The sequence below is a fragment of the Heptranchias perlo genome, unplaced genomic scaffold (assembly GCF_035084215.1).
Source record: "Heptranchias perlo isolate sHepPer1 unplaced genomic scaffold, sHepPer1.hap1 HAP1_SCAFFOLD_711, whole genome shotgun sequence".
Classification (NCBI taxonomy): Eukaryota; Metazoa; Chordata; class Chondrichthyes; order Hexanchiformes; family Hexanchidae; genus Heptranchias; species Heptranchias perlo.
Genome location: NW_027139741.1, coordinates 27,061 through 40,604, shown reverse-complemented (window position 1 = coordinate 40,604; position 13,544 = coordinate 27,061). Strand labels below are relative to the sequence as shown.

The window sequence follows — 13,544 nt, the reverse complement described above, 5'->3', positions numbered from 1 at the left end:
TGTCTCTGAAATAATATCAGTGAGAGATGAGACTGCATCTTCTGTCACTCCATCTGGGAATAGAATATTTTCCAATTTGTTACTGGGTGGAAACGGGACATTACAGGTCAGTTTCTCTCTCTCCTTTGCACAGATTATGAAGGTGGGATACTGATATTGAGAGTGATAAAGAGACACTGATAGGAAGTGTAATTCTGATACTGTGCCTGTCTGTTTTTATCTCTAGCGCTGTACATGAATGTGGAATATTGTTACTGAGTGTGAAACGGACACACTGATGGGAAGTGTGAGACTGATACTGTGTCTGTTTGTCTCTCTCTGTCTGTCTGTCTGTCTCCCTCGTGCTGTACAAGGAGGAGGGATACTGTTACTGAGCGTAATATAGACACACTGATAGAAAGGGAAAGATTGATTCTGTGTCTGTGAACAGACCTCCGGTGCTATTGGTGAGACGGTCACTGTCCCTTTTACTGTATATCAACCGGTCTGACGGGGCATTCATCATTCGCCAGTCCTGTTAGGAAAGGTGGAGAGAAACCGTCTGTAACTGTCTGACACTGGACTGTCTGTGAGAGTTGAATTTATTCAGTAAGTAGTCGTGTCTGGGTGTTGAGAACGGGATGGAGAGGACACCAGTTACTATTATCTGACAGTCAGTCAGTTTAGCAGGAGAGAGAAACACAGAGAGACTGGAGGAGCCCAGAGCGGATAATTTGTATTTTCATCTTAACCAAACATATCACTCTGTGCGGACAATATAATAATGTAAAAGGAGGAGGACAAGGTGAGACACAGACAGCATTGAGTCTCATTTCACTATAGACGGGCGCAGGACTTGTCCCAGGTGTGGGTTTTGTGTTTAAAGATCACTTCACTAAAAACATCTTGACGATCTGGGGTGACAGACGGACATGACGGGCAGGAAAAGACCAGCTGGTTCATCAATCCTGCCCCACATGCCTGGAGCATCGTGACTGGACACTTCCTACACACACCACCAGCCCCACCCACCGGGAACATGGAATCTCCTGGGAGCAGTTACAAACCAGAAAAAAGGCGGAGAGAGAGTCAGCACCCACCGCACCAGAGAGAGTCAGCACCCACCGCACCAGAGAGAGTCAGCACCCACCGCACCAGAGAGAGTCAGCACCCACCGCACCAGAGAGGGACAGCGCCCACCGCACCAGAGAGAGTCAGTGCCCGCCGCACCAGAGAGGGTCAGCGCCCACCATAGCAGAGAGAGTCAGCGCCCACCGCACCAGAGAGGGTCAGCGCCCACCGCACCAGAGAGAGTCAGCACCCACCGCACCAGAGAGGGTCAGCGCCCACCGCACCAGAGAGAGTCAGCACTCACCGCACCAGAGAGAGTCAGCACCCACCGCACCAGAGAGGGTCGGCACCCACCGCACCAGAGAGAGTCAGCACCCACCCCACCAGAGAGAGTCAGCACCCACCACACCAGCCGGGAATAAATTCCAGATGCTCAGTCCTCTCTGGGAAAAGAAGAAGCTCCCAACATCCAGATTATTCTTCCCTCTTTGTGGTCGGAACGCCGGTCCGCTGCTTCCCCCCAATCTGTGAAACTGGAAATAATCGATCACTGGGCAAGCTGTTCAACCATGAGATGGGAGCCATTGAAACACCGTGGGCGCTCTCCCATTGAATTGTATTCTGTGCGGAGCGTTCGGTTTTTCGCGAGGTGAAGAAACTCTTGTCTCTCCTTGTGTGTAAATGTGAGGCGAGTCTCAGATGATATTCTCACAGTTGAATCCAAAATTTTAAATGTAACTTGTTTGGAGACACCGGGGATTGAACCCGGGACCTCATACATGCAAAGCATGCGCTCTTCCACTGAGCTACATCCCCACGGGGCGAAAAATACCTGAGAAATAAACAAGCAGACACTTTCGAAGTGAAGCCGTGAGCTTTCTGCTCCGTCTCTCCAGGACATCGAGATGCCCAGCGGTCCCGCGTGTTCACAATGTTCAACCTCTGCTTCAGTTCACGGGGTTTCTGCTCCTCTTTACTTTGAACTTTCCAAAAAAAAAGTCTGCGGAAATAAAAAAAAACCCAATCGCTAATGGTCAGTGACAAGGCTGAAATCGAACCTCTGAATCATAAAGTGAGATGGAAGAATGACAGAGCGTCAAACAGGAACAAGAGCTGGGACTGCTCGCTCGATATTGCACCGTCACACATTCCCCTCAGTCGGCGGCTGCTTTGAGTTGAGCTGTTGAGGGGACCGTGAGATGAAGTCCCGCTCCGGGACAATTTAATGCTTGTGGAGCCTCAGAAGTTGGAACTCGCTGAGCTCAAAAAGCGTCATTCAACTTTCCGTGGGGAATTCTGGTGGAAAATTATTTAGGGAGATGCTGGGAGTTGAACCCAGGACCTCAACACATGCGAAACATGCGCTCGACCACTGAACTAAATCCCCAGATTAAAGAAACCTCTCACCAAGGAAAGAAGAACTGATTGTCCTCATTTTATGAGGCCACCCGTGGTGGGTGTGCACTCCGCTCACTGCATTTTACTGGAGAAATAATCAATTTATATTATGTAACTATCCCCCACTCACTGCATTTTAATGGAGAAATAATCAATTTATATTATGTAACTATCCCCCACTCACTACATTTTACTGGAGAAATAATCAATTTATATTATGTAACTATCCTCCACTCACTACATTTTACTGGAGAAATAATCAATTTATATTATGTAACTATCCCCCACTCATTACATTTTACTGGAGAAATAATCAATTTATATTATGTAACTATCCCCCACTCATTACATTTTACTGGAGAAATAATCAATTTATATTATGTAACTATCCTCCACTCTGCATTTTACTGGAGAAATAATCAATTTATATTATGTAACTATCCTCCACTCACTGCATTTTAATGGAGAAATAATCAATTTATATTCTGTAACTATCCCCCACCAGGTTTTAGCTGTTGTCAGAAATAGTCCCTTCGTGGTCGCCAATTGTAGGATTTAAACCACTATTTTCAGGATTATAATCTAATCCAATCTAAGGACTGGTTCCTGACAACAACAAGATCACCACTGGTACTGGTATTACGGTTAAAGGCAAAACCGATTTATTAATCACATCACAATTAGTGCAAAAAGGTGATACTTAACAAAGAGAAATAGTGAGTGTTCCTTGAAACCTCGGGAGTGTCCCTCCAAGTGACTACGGTGCGGTCTCTCTCTCTCTCTCTCTATCCCTCCAAGTGACTACGGTGCGGTCTCTCTCTCTCTCTCTCTATCCCTCCAAGTGACTACGGTGCGGTCTCTCTCTCTCTCTCTCTGTCCCTCCAAGTGACTACGGTGCGGTCTCTCTCTCTCTCTCTCTCTCTGTCCCTCCAAGTGACTACGGTGCGGTCTCTCTCTCTCTCTCTCTGTCCCTCCAAGTGACTACGGTGCGGTCTCTCTCTCTCTCTCTCTCTATCCCTCCAAGTGACTACAGTGCGGTCTCTCTCTCTCTCGCTCTCTCTCTGTCCCTCCAAGTGACTACGGTGCGGTCTCTCTCTCTCTCTCTCTCTGTCCCTCCAAGTGACTACGGTGCGGTCTCTCTCTCTCTCTCTCTGTCCCTCCAAGTGACTACGGTGCGGTCTCTCTCTCTCTCTCTCTCTGTCCCTCCAAGTGACTACGGTGCGGTCTCTCTCTCTCTCTCTCTGTCCCTCCAAGTGACTACGGTGCAGTCTCTCTCTCTCTCTCTCTCTATCCCTCCAAGTGTCTACGGTGTGGTCTCTCTCTCTCTCTCTCTCTGTCCCTCCAAGTGACTACGGTGCGGTCTCTCTCTCTCTCTCTGTCCCTCCAAGTGACTACGGTGCGGTCTCTCTCTCTCTCTCTCTGTCCCTCCAAGTGACTACGGTGCAGTCTCTCTCTCTCTCTCTCTCTATCCCTCCAAGTGTCTACGGTGCGGTCTCTCTCTCTCTCTCTCTGTCTGTCCCTCCAAGTGACTACGGTGCGGTCTCTCTCTCTCTCTCTCTCCCTCCAAGTGACTACGGTGCGGTCTCTCTCTCTCTCTCTCTCTATCCCTCCAAGTGACTACGGTGCGGTCTCTCTCTCTCTCTCTCTCTCTATCCCTCCAAGTGACTACGGTGCGGTCTCTCTCTCTCTCTCTCTGTCCCTCCAAGTGACTACGGTGCGGTCTCTCTCTCTCTCTCTCTCTCTGTCCCTCCAAGTGACTACGGTGCGGTCTCTCTCTCTCTCTCTGTCCCTCCAAGTGACTACGGTGCGGTCTCTCTCTCTCTCTCTCTCTGTCCCTCCAAGTGACAACGGTGCGGTCTCTCTCTCTCTCTCTCCCTCCAAGTGACTACGGTGCGGTCTCTCTCTCTCTCTCTCTCTATCCCTCCAAGTGACTACAGTGCGGTCTCTCTCTCTCTCTCTCTCGCTGTGATCTGTTGACTGAAAAGTTCTCTTCTTCCTTGCCAGAATCTTGTGCGCCTTCCTCAGCTTTTGAGGTCTCTTCTTATTCCCTTTTTCAGTTTATGAGCAGTTCACTCTCACATCCACATCTCTCAGCCTGACCATTATTCATGTCTCTCAACCTTCAGAAGTTACATTCCAAGCATAACTCCTGGTCCCATCCGTGCCTTGTTGTTACAGACTTATCAGAACCTTATTTAGAGTTTACATTGCCAGTCTTCACAGAACCGTTTGTATAAACAGACTTCTGCTCACTGGCTTGTGGAGGCTCGAGATAGAGAGGCCTGAGCCTGAGTGACTCCTTGATTTAATGAACCTTCAGTCCCTTTATCTACATGTCTTTTAGACATTATGCTATTACAGCACATTCCTCCCTTAGGTCTGTTAATTCCCACTTTACTGTTGTCAGCATCCTTTTAGTTTTAACTGCAAACTTGACTATAATAACCATCATGCATCCTTCTCGGCCCACCAGCACTTTCTTATTGAACACACGTTACATGGTTCATTCTATATTAATACACAGTACAGTTTACATTTATAGATACATAGATTCACAGTACATTTGATTCTACTTCCACTATTGATTATAATTGTACTAAATTCTATCTGTTAATGGGTTAATCCTGACACATTGTTCTTCCTGTCTCTAAACACCGTTGTACAGGAGCCTTCTGTTCCGTTCCGAGAAGCTCTGAACCATGGAAGAGAGCGGCTGGGGCACATTTCTTACACGCCTCAAGATTAACCCACACGGAGATTTTGCTGTCAGTGAAGAGAGACGAGAAAGACCAAAGTGCCGTTTGCCCCTCTCAGTGTGGCCCTGAAGGACTGTGTCCAGGCTGAAGTTCTGTTCCCACCGGACGATCCTCCCCCCAGATTGTCCTTTCTGAGCTCCAGTCAGGTGATGCTAAACACTCAGGTGGGAAAGACCAAAATCTACAACAAGGTGTTTAAAACAAAGCTGATTTATTTCACAAATATCCTGAATATTAAACTCCAGCCCAGTTATAGGGGTTATTAACATCAGGAGAAACAAACCCCAACTGTCAGAATGAACATGGTTCAGTCCTGGATGGGATTAACAGCAGAATCCAACCCCTGTAATCAGATGTGAACTCGCTGGTGTCTCAGCACGTGTGATGACTGAGTGAATCCCTTCCCACACACGGAGCAGGTGAACAGTCTCTCAACCAATGGGCGTGAGTTGATGTGTCAGCAGTTCATTTCTGCTTTGAAAGCTCTTCTCACAGTCACTGCATTAAAAGGTCACTCAATAGTGTCAACAAGTTGATGTTTCAGAAGGTGGGATGAATTAGTGAATCTCTTCCCACACACGGAGCAGGTGAACAGTCTCTCCCCAGTGTCAGTGTGTTGGTGTTTCAGCAGATCATTTGTGAGAACATTTAAATAGTCTCTCCCCAGGGTGAGTACGTTGGTGTGTCAGTAGATTCCTGTTGTTTTTATATCTCTTCCCACAGTCAGAACATTTTAAAGGTCTCTCCCCAGTGTGAACTCGCTGGTGTGATAGAAGGTGTGATGACCGAGTAAATCTCTTCCTACACATGGAGCAGGTGAACGGTCTCTCCCCAGTGTGAATGCGTCGATGTCTCCATAGTTGGTATCTGCTTTTACAGGTCTTCTCACAGTCAGAACATTAAAAAGGTCTCTCCCCAGTGTGAACAAATTGGTGCATCAGCAGTTCGGATGAAATAGTGAATCCCTTCCCTCACACGGAGCAGGTGAACGGTCTCTCCCCAGTGTGAGTGCGTTGGTGTGTCAGCAGATTCCTTTTGCTTTTAAATCTCTTCCCACAGTCGGAACTTTAATCGGTCTCTTATCAGAGTGAACTCGCTGATGTCTCAGCAGGTGGGATGACCGAGTAAATCTCCTCTTACACAGGGAGCAGGGGAACGGCCTCTCCCCAGTGTGAATGCGTTGGTGTGTCAGCAGATTAATTTTGCTTTTAAACCTCATCTCACAGTCAGAACATTTAAAACTTCTCTCATCGGAGTGAACTCGCTGGTGTATCAGCAGGTTGAAAGTCTGAGTGAATCTCTTCCCACACACGGAGCAGGAGAACGGCCTCTCCCCAGTGTGAACTTGCTGGTGTCTCAGCAGGTGGGATGACTGAGTAAATCTCTTCTTACACACAAAGCAGGAGAACGGTCTCTCCCCAGTGTGAGTGCGTTGGTGTGTCAGCAGATTAATTTTGCTTTTAAACCTCTTCTCACAGTCAGAACATTTAAAAGGTCTCTCGCCGGAGTGAAGTTGCTGGTGTCTCAGCAGGATGGAGGACTGAGTGAATCTCTTCTTACACACAGAGCAGATGAACGGCCTCTCCCCAGTGTCACTGCGTTGATGTCTCAACAGTTCCTTTCTGCTTTTAAAGCTCTTCTCACAGTGAGAGCATTTAAAAGGTCTCTCATCGGAGTGAACAAGCTGGTGTGTCAGCAGGTTGGAAGACTGAGTGAATCTCTTCCCACACACAGAGCAGGAGAACGGCCTCTCCCCAGTGTGAACTCGCTGGTGTTTCAGCAGGTTGGATGACCGAGTAAATCCCTTCCCACACACGGAGCAGGTGAACGGCCTCTCCCCAGTGTGAGAGTGTCGATCAGTTTCCAGCTCTGAAGGGTAATTGAATCCCTTCCCGCAGTCCCCACATTTCCACGGTTTCTCCGTGGTCCGGGTGTCCTTGTGTCTCTCCAGGTTGGACGATCAGTTGAAGCCTCGTCCAAGCACAGAACACGTGTACGGTGTCTCCCCGCTGTGAATGGTGCGATGTTTTTTCAGGCTGTGTAACTGGTTAAAGCTCTTTCCACAGTCAGTGCACTGGAACACTCTCACTCGGGTGTGTGTGTCTCGGTGCTTTCCCACTCACACTGATGTTTGAAATCTTCTCCCACAGACAGAACAGACAAACATTTCTCCTTCCACATTCAAAGGCCGATGATATTCAGGTCCTGATGAATCGAGTGACTCTGTCAGATCGGACGTGATTTTTGATTTGAATTTCCCTCTCCAAATTCTCCCCTTCCAATACCCTGCAAAAGGAGTTCAGAAAAGTCATTACTGTAAGTACAGGATAGAAATTCAGAATAGACATTTCTAGTTTCTATGGAACATTCTTTCCTCTCTTGTTCCTCCAAAGATGTAAATCTCCATCCCACACAATCTCCCTCCTCCCTGTGCTGAAATCCAAACCATCGTGTCATCTTTCAGTGACCCGAAACCATGAGTGAAAGGGTGAGAGAGAGTGAGAGAATGAATGTGAGAGAGCGTGAGAGTTAATGTGACACAGTGAATGCCAGAGAGTGAATGTCAGACAGTGAATGTGAGAGATTGAATATAAGAGAGTGTGAGAGAGTGAATGTGAGTACAGCAATGGGCTCGTTGTGGAGAATGAAGTGGGGCAGGTGGAGCATGTTTCAGTGGGGCAGCAGTGATCATAATCTCATTAGGTTTTGAATATTTATGGAAAAGGACAGGGGACAGTCAAATACGAAAATTCTTAACTGGAGGAGGGCTAATTCCAGTGAGTTAAAAAGGGATCTTGTCCTGGAGGATTGGAATCAAAAATTGGCAGGCAGAACAGTAATTGAACAGTGGGAGGCCTTCAAGGAGGAGTGGGTTTGGGTACAGAGTAGACAGATTCCCATGAGGAGGAAAGGAACAGCATCCAAAGCTCGAGCTCCCTGGATGACTGAAGATATAGAGATCACCATTTCTCCTTCATTCACAGACGCTCCCTGACCAATTACCATTCCTCATTCATTTGTCGATGCTCGCTGACCGATCATCAATTCTCCTTCATTTACAAACCTTCCCCGACCGATCACCATTTCTCCTTCATTTACAGATGCTCCCTGACCGATCACCATTTCTCCTTCATTTACAGATGCTTCCTGACCGATTACCATTTCTCCTTCATTTCCAGATGCTCCCTGACCAATCACCATTTCTCCCTCATTTGCAGATGATCTCTGACCGATCACCATTTCTCCATCATTTACAGATGCTCCCTTGACTGATCATCATTTCTCCTTAATTTACAAATGCTCCCTGACCAATCACCATTTCTCCTTGATTTACAGACACTCCCTGACTGATCACCATTCCTTCTTCATTTACAGACGCTCCCTGACCGATCACCATTTCAGCTTCATTAATCGACACTGCCTGATCGATCACCATTTCTCCTTCATTTACAGACGCTCCCTGACCGATCCCCATTTCTCCTTCATTTACAGACGCTCCCTGACCGATCACCATTTCTCCTTCATTTACAGACGCTCCCTGACCGATCCCCATTTCCCCTTCATTTCCCGGCGGGTAGTGAGGGGGGGATAATGTTCACTGTTTTATATTCGGGTCTGGGGCCGCACTCGGGGTTTGTAAAGCCTGAGCCTGGGCCTGAGCCCGGACCCGGGCCCCGGGGTTTATTGAGCCTCTTGCTCCGATCCTCTGACCTGCACCGAACGCGCTCCTCCCGCAGCCTCGACTGGCCGCGCATGCTCAGGACACACTGCCCGATCATGAGTCACTGCCGCGCCTGCGCACTGAGCTCCACTGATTCAGATAGGGCACAATCTGTACCGCGCTGCATGCTGGGTGATGCAGCCGCCATTGATGATCTTAATATCAGGCCGATAAACAAAGACATTGGAAGCAGGAAGAGCGCGTTTGGAACAAAGATAATAAAATAAAATGAAACACCAGCTCTTCGTGTCATTTAAATCGGCACAAACACACAGCGCAGGCGCTCCCCCACTTTGGTGACCTCCAGAAAATATTTTTACGGTAACTTTTATTAATTTCGTTTTATTAAATGTTGCAACGGACGGGTTCAATTCATGTTTATTTTCGAACTGCACCTCAGGATGTCAGTCTCAACACTACTCCCGCCCTGGTGATTAAGGAGAGTTCCGGACCAAGAGGAGAAGCGGAAATTGACTTGAGGGGTGGGCGGCTGAGGGGTGAGTTGGTCCTCCAACCAATCGGAGTGTGTGAGGGGTGGGAGTTGCGGCACCGAATGGGCGGGTCGAAGCCCAGATGTCCCTCATTGTCTGAAACATAATTTTTAAAACATAATTTATCTTAAACTCCTGGAGACAACTCGACCTTTCTGTTGCGTCCTGAAACAGATCAAACCAGATGAGGTGGAGCAAACATTTCAACATTTGTAAGAAAAACACATTAACTAAGAACAGCCAACATGGATCATTTGAGATAACAAGTGAATGTAGTGGATGTTGTGGACATTGATTGTGAAAGGGTGTTTGGTAAGATGCCGGACAGGAGGCTTGTTGATAAAATTAGTACTTACCGTATTAAAAGGAGTGAGGCAGTGTGTTTAGGGAGTTGTGTGAAGGGCAGAAAACAGAAAGTAGTGGTTAATGGATGTTCTCCAGACTGGAGGGATGTGAACAGTGGTGTCCCACAGGGTCAGTGTTGGGACCATTGCTAACCACAATACAGAGAATGATCTGAGCTTGGGTATGTGGGACACAAGGTGAAAATTGCGAGATGACGCCAAAATTGGCACCGGGGCAACTGTGAAGAGGAGTGTCAGAGACTTCACTGTGACGTCCACGGGTTAGTAAATGGGCCAGGTGAAATTTAATGCAGAGAAATGTGACGTGATGCATTTTGAGAGGAAGAAAAATGAGATGAAATGTAAACTAAATGGTCAAAGTTTAAAAGTAGAGAAGCAGAGAGACTTAGGGATGGAAGGTTCTAAATAATGCATTGTCTTATTAATTAACAAGTCTGAGAGTCAGCAACTTTAATACCTCATGAAGAAATATATGAGCAAATTCTCTTTCCTCTCCCATACCAGACTAAACATGCAAATCCCCCGTGTAGACGAGATCAGCCCTCTGGATGGAACCACGGACTCCCTGAGCTTGATCTCCGGTGTCTCCAGTCCCAACTGCCCCTTACATCAGTATCCCCTCACTTTTATACCCAGTTGTGATCCATCTCTGTCACTGGAGCTGGAACTTCCCTAATCTGTGGTTTACAAGGACACATTGCTTGGTTCCCAGCAGTTACTTTTCTTCAGTAGTGTTCTCATGATCCCTGAACTACCCTGCTTCGTGTTAATTAGAATCATAGAATCAGAGAAAATTTACAACACAGAAGGAGGCCATTCAGTCCATTGTGTCCACGCCAGCCGAAATTGAGCCACCCAGCCTAATCCCACTTTCCAGCACTTGGTCCATAGCCTTGTCGGTCTCGGCACTTCAGGTGCATATCCGGGTACCTTTTAAATGAGTTGAGGGTTTCTGCCTCTACCACCCTTTCAGGCAGTGAGTTCCAGACACCTACCACCCTCTGGGTGAAAAATTTTTTCCTCAGCTCCTCAATAATCCTTCTACCAATCACTTTAAATCAATGCCGTGCCCCTTGTTTATTGACCTCTCTGCTCAGGGAAATCGGTCCTTCCTATCCAGCCTATCTCGGCCACACATAAATTTGTACACCTCAATTAAATCAATCCTCAGCCTTGTTAGACTCGAATTTTTGGATCAAAACCAGACGGAGACGGAACTGCTGACCAAGTTATAGTTTATTAGAAAACCTTGTGCACAAAGGGAGAGTGGCAGCTTCCTCAAGCTCGTGACTAACTCTCAAAGGAACGTCAGCACTACAAGCATGTTTATACCTTTCAATAAGCAACACCCACCTGCTGTAGAATGTGGTACAGGTCTATGTAACTACAGAGGGTTTCATTGGGTGGTATAGTCTGCCACTCATTTGTCAGGGGCTACCTTGGGTCGTCCCATGACATTAAACATCTCACATTCCTGAGGAGGACCCTTATCAGTAAACACAAGTCCCAGACATTGAAACTACACAAAGGGTCTTCACAAAGTCCTGAGCAGCTGCTTCCTATCTGACTCCCTCTTGAGCTGGGGTAACCTTGGAGATATCCACCGCTCCTCCCTTAATCATCCGAAGTGAGCTCGTTAGGATAAACAATGTCGGCTTCGGCCTTGGATAAACATTCCCTGGTGTGTTCTGGAGATAAGCGAGGTGGTGGACACAAATCCAACAAACCTGCCTTTGTCAGCTTTTACAGTGTGGGTCACAAGCTGCTCCCATAATGGTCAAGTATCCCATCATGCTTTGCTGCTACCTAAATGCTGCATGTGCGATTTAACTACTTGTGTGTGTGAGGATAGGAGTGGCTAATCATTCTTTAATATATATATATATATATATCAGGTTAGGTGAGGAGGGGCTGGAGGTTTTGGATTTCTGTTCACAAGCCTATTTTCCAGTCCAACAGTCCCCCCTCCAAACCTGGACATTGGATTATTCAGGGAAAAGCTAGAGCGCAAGTGACTGAGGTTTTGTCTAATAATCAACCTAATTTACTCGCCCTCTCCCCTCTCCAGCCCACTGGCTATTCCAGGGGGATCCTCTATTGGTCACATATGATCCGACATGAATCCTGTCGAGGCGGCCGCCTGTCGAGGCACCGGGTCTGCATCAAAAGAGGGTAATTAGTCATTTACATTAAAACCATTCCCGATTCAATCTCCTGCTGCTCTCCTCACCCACACACTTGATTTTTCCCATAAGCGGCTGAAATCGTCTGAATCACGGGTGGGGGAGGGGTGCATGCACCAGCTGTTTTAACCTCCTGTCCAGCCAGATGTTTTGCCACAGCCCGTTTACATTTCTTACATGCCATACATAGCAGAATAAAGACCAGTATAAACTGCACCATGACCAAAACATGGGAAATTAGTCGGATCCGTGGGTGAATCTGTCCATTTAGTCCCCAGTCCCATAAGACATCCCACCACATGGTCACCTTGATCGCGTCTATGTCTTTCCTCAACTCCTTGCTCCCCTGTTGCATGGTATAATACACCTGCTGGGAATGTTCAACCTTCTCTCGTAACTGTCTCAGGTGTTCGGGCAATGGAGGTATTGGATATCCAAACGTGTTGATGTAGTTCCATACGTCGTTCCTAATGTCTTCAGACACTTGAAGAAAGGTCGTGTTGTCCTGGTGTATGTCCACCAGATCCTCATGTCCAATTCGTACAGGAATTTCCGGGGTGAAGCTAAACTCCGGACTGGGGATGGCACACATTAAGTAGCGTAACTAACACATACCCACCTCGGCTATCATCCAGATAGCACGTGTGTGTACCAAACTCGTCCCGGCACCATTCTAACTCCGAGTCAGTAGCTGCCCGCCCATAAACCAGCAGTCCCAACAATCCTATCATCCCTGATACAGACCAATTCATAGTGTCAAAGTCGCCAGTGTCCCAGATTCAGGGACCAGTGCTGGGCCGGGGTAAGCGAAGAGGGGTCCGATAGACCTGGGAAAAGAGGAAAGAAACAGAGAGGAGGATGAAGAGGAGGGAAATATTCCAGCCTGGGTAACCAATAGTTGGAGAGGAAATTGGACATGAAGCTGAGTTCGGATCGGTCAATGCCCTGTGGGTGGCGGAGAGGGCCCAGGGGCTATGTGGCCGGGTCCTGCTCCGACTTCTTGTGTTCTTTAGATTTGTGGTTGGGATCAGATCAGCCATGATCTTATTGAATGGCGGAGCAGGCTCGAGGGGCCGATTGGCCTACTCCTGCTCCAATTTCTTATGTTCTTATGTTCTTATGTCCGGTAGCGGTGACAGTACTGGGGCCGGCCCGTGTACCTGTAAGGCAGAGAGAGAGATACAGAACATCCTAAACAATTGACTCGATCTTCTGACCTTGGTCCTGGAAAAAAAACAAGAGAGCTGATTCGCATTATTCTTAACGATTTATTACGCATCTGTTAACCCCTCCACACGTCCTGTTCCAATCCAGTCCGATCCGTTCATGCTGCAGCAATCAGCTTGAGGAGGGAGACGCTGACATCTAGAGAGATAGTGTGCCTCCTGTAAATGCTGGACCCGGAAATGGTTAGCCTGGTTGGTCTCACTGAGCAGACGCAGGTATGTCAGGAGGGTGTTTTGGAACTGGGAGGTGTCCCCTGTGCCCAGTGGGGGTGCGTCTTGGGGTAACACCATGGCCCGTCCAGTCATTAGTTCGAATGGTGTAAAGCCGGTGCTTTTGGCTGGCGTGGCCCGTAA

General features: G+C 47.6%; 1 non-coding gene across 1 annotated transcript; it reads right to left on the bottom strand.

Moving 5' to 3' along the window:
- Nucleotides 1–1,794: 1,794 nt before the first annotated feature.
- trnaa-ugc (transfer RNA alanine (anticodon UGC)) lies at nt 1,795–1,866 on the bottom strand. Its single transcript has one exon. It is a non-coding gene; the product is annotated as a tRNA-Ala (tRNA).
- Between the last annotated feature and the right edge of the window lie 11,678 nt (nt 1,867–13,544).